The sequence below is a fragment of the Aplysia californica genome, unplaced genomic scaffold (assembly GCF_000002075.1).
Source record: "Aplysia californica isolate F4 #8 unplaced genomic scaffold, AplCal3.0 scaffold00104, whole genome shotgun sequence".
NCBI lineage: Eukaryota > Metazoa > Mollusca > Gastropoda > Aplysiida > Aplysiidae > Aplysia > Aplysia californica.
In genome coordinates this window covers 1548962-1552519 of record NW_004797374.1, presented here as the reverse complement: position 1 = coordinate 1552519, position 3558 = coordinate 1548962, and the positions used below count along the sequence as shown (strand labels likewise).

General features: G+C 40.3%; 1 long non-coding RNA gene across 1 annotated transcript in view; it reads right to left on the bottom strand.

Annotated features, from left to right (window-relative positions):
* Positions 1–1060: 1060 nt before the first annotated feature.
* Positions 1061–3558, bottom strand: part of LOC118477469 — a 14097-nt gene continuing 11599 nt past the window's right edge. Inside the window, exon 2 of the long non-coding RNA XR_004858401.1 lies at positions 1061–1627. This is a non-coding gene — a long non-coding RNA (uncharacterized LOC118477469). The remainder of the gene's footprint in view (positions 1628–3558) is intronic.

Here is a 3558-nt window from a genome sequence, read left to right as displayed (position 1 = left end):
ATAATCTTGTTTGTTGCTCCAGCAACCAATGTCGCAGATCCTCCCCCAGAGGGGTACCACTTGTACACCACAAACACTTGAAAGTAAAGGGCTCTTTTTTAGCCCAAGAAATCGATGGAAAGCTAGGTAAGTGATGCAACATTGACTCAGACACTCTACACTCTACCTCACTTTGGAACTGAACAATTAGTATGTCTTGGAGATCTTTGTACAGAAACAAAAAAATACGAGCGAAGGGAAATTTGCTCTAACTTTATCCGGACCATCTTGGTTTTTCAGTAAAAGTAAACTATAGCTATCTATCCGTTTAGAACGTACTTGATCTAGTAAACAAGGTCTAGTTTAGTTTAGTATAGTAAGAGCTTTTCCGCACTCGCAACTTCATACGTTCCTAAGGTCTCCATTCCATTCTCACCGGGGCCACATCTTTGTCCTTGTGACGTCTTGCTTGAAAGACGCTTCTAAACGAAATTATTTGATCTAAATTTACTTTCACTCACTTTTGTAAACTTGTTATTATAGTAAAAAGCATTTTCTTCATTTATTTTTGGTCTCCACCCCTCTAGTAGTGCCTTGTCTCTTCGCATCCACCAGATTGTTTCTATTAGTAGTTTTAGTAGAGGTTTTACGGAGCTCGCAGCTGCATAAGGTCATATGAGCGCCAGAAGATTAGAGGTGTTACAAGAGAGTAACAAACATTAAAAAGAAGAAGGGGAGATAAGGACGATAGATGTTTGCGATAGGAAAGAAGGAGCAAACCACACCAGAGCACCCGCCAACCGCCCACTTCTATTATGCTATGCTATGAAAGTATGAAAGCAAAGACCAACAACAAAAATGATAACAAATATAGACAATGATAAAACTATAAAGAAGTATGTCCACGCCACAATAGTGGGAGATTGTATGTGGCGCGCACAGTCCAATACAACTCTCCGACTAATCACAACACAAACAATACTCACCCTTTCTTCTTCCGAGAGGCGAGTCTCATGAGGAAGCTCGTTGCTGTGGAAACCTCAGAGTTCCTGCGATTCGCTTCCTTTTTACTTTCTTTCCATTTCTTGAGTAAAGACTTCCAGAGATAACTCATGTTGCTACTTTTCCCCTCCATCGTGAAGAATGGGAGAATCACATTAAGGTCTTGGTAGCGTTTAATACAGGTAGATCCGGTCAAAACACAAAAAGAAACAAAGCAACTCTGTTCACATTTTAGTCATGCGGAGAAAGTCACGCTTTAAAAATTTTAAAAACTCGTTTGTTCACATTGTAGACAACTTTTTCAGAAAAGATACATTTGACGTCTTGTTTGCTGAACGAGGAAAAAAATGCTGAATATAAAGAAGAAATCCGATGACACAACGGAGAGACAACGCAAACAAATTGTTGTTATGAATCAAGATCCAACGAAGCCTTCAGACTGTTTTGCACGTCCATGTCTGCTAGAAGGAAACGCTTTCTCGATTGTCTCGAATGAATATCCTTGCACTCTGAAAACGTTCGTACACATCAGCTTTTAATCGGAGTATTCTGTTCAGAAGTTTTTAAAACAATGGTCCATTTTATTAACAGTTCCTTCAAGAATAAATCCCTGTGACTCCACGGCAAGAATGCTACGCCATCAGCTCTACATTTTCAGGAATATTATCTTAACTTAATAACGAAATCCCAAAATGCTTAGCAGACTAACAATATATTATTTCATTTTGGAAACATCAAGACCTCCGAGAAGTATTGAAACAATATTTCGGTTGCACACGTTTATACGTATTTCCCAAATCACGTCATAATCGGTCATGGATTTAGCTCAATGACGCAATTCCAGTGGGAAGGTAGAAATGTAGTGTACATTTAATTTTTAGAAAGATTAAGGGATCCAAGAAGTAACAGCGCTAAATTTCGGTTACATACGTTTATAATATACTTTTCAAAATCAAGTTTAAATCGGTCAGTCATAATATCGTAATTTATCCAACATGTTGAAAGTGTAAACACGCTTATCCCAAATATGCGTCCGTATATTTGTCCACGAAAAGTGAAGACAAAAATAAGCTACCACACAGATGTACTGCACTTTTCATATGGCTCCCACATCCCTTACTGGATATTATAATAATATTATGATATATAACATCGGAATAAATATCTCGCTATACTCCCCAATCGAAGAAAATAGGTGCTTTAGAAGGTATAGATTTAGAGGGATACAATGTTCCAGCAGAGAGACCGAGATGGGCTACTCCATGAAAGTTATTATCCCCACACGGGAATCGAACTCAGAATTTTTACTTCGAACTGTTAAGTGTCAAAACGCTACACCACAACAGATACCGGTCGAATATCTCTCCTGCCTGATACAAAACCAGAGTAAAGACAATATATAAAGATAATTAATATACAAGAGAGGAGCAGCACATAAACTGACGTCAAACGCAACGTAGACACATGGGGAAACCACGCAACATTGGCATGGCATCTTACTAGCACACTCACCGAGACAATGCCCATAGATCTAGAAACTTGATTTTATTGAACGTAGCAGCACACGCGAGGTAGAGAAGCGGGTAGGGATTAATTAGAACGAGCCCACACTAGCTCTGCTACTCCCAGTTCAGACAGGAAATCAGATGGGAAAAGCCAGAAGCAAGCAAAACAAAAAGAAAAATTGAAATAACAGAAAATAACATTAAAAAGAAAGCTTTTTCATAACGCACTTTATGGCGTCATTAACTCTTTGATTAACATTCGGCAAAACGGTTGGGTAAACAATGTCTGTAAATGCATTCCTCAGACTGCATCCATCCGTCCAACCCCCCACCCTTCCCATCTTTCTTACCCATCGTCCTTTCACCGTCCTCCCACCCCTCCCACCTCAATTGACGTCTGTTATGTCTGATTTCCCGCATACCTTTGAGAACGTGTACAGGGATATGAGTGTTTTCAGGGTTGGGGAAATTAAGAACACTGAAACTCGTCGAGAAAATGAAGAAAAGGAAAAAGAGATTGGATCTTTGTTTTTTTTAATCCACCGTAATGCTAAACGGTGTTTACCCTCGGAATTCATTATTTCGTTATTCTTTGTTGTACCCTATCGCCCAGTCTTTGTTTCATGTCTTCGAGCACATTAACTTCTTTATCTGGCTCTGCGTTCTCTCTCCCCCCCTCTCTCCCTCTCTCTCTCTCTCTCTCTCTCTCTCCTGCTCATTCTTTTCACCCCAACTCTCTCTCCTATCCCAACCCCCCTCTCTCCCTATCTCTCTTTTTCTCAACCGTTGTGTCTAGCAATTAAATCCTTTGTCGACGTGAGCAGTTCACTGCGTGCTCTGTCTATCCTCAAGGATAATGATCTCTCCAACACTCACCACAGATTTTTCTCGCTCAATCCACGTCATGACTCGGCAGCCCCTAAAACCCAGCACCAAATACAGGGGCAAGCATACAGACACTAAAACGAACCAGCATAAGGACAAAATCAATCTCTCTGTCTCTCTCTGTCTCTCTCTGTCTCTCTGTCTCTGTGTCTGTCTGTCTGTCTCTCTCTCTCTCTCTCTCTCTCTC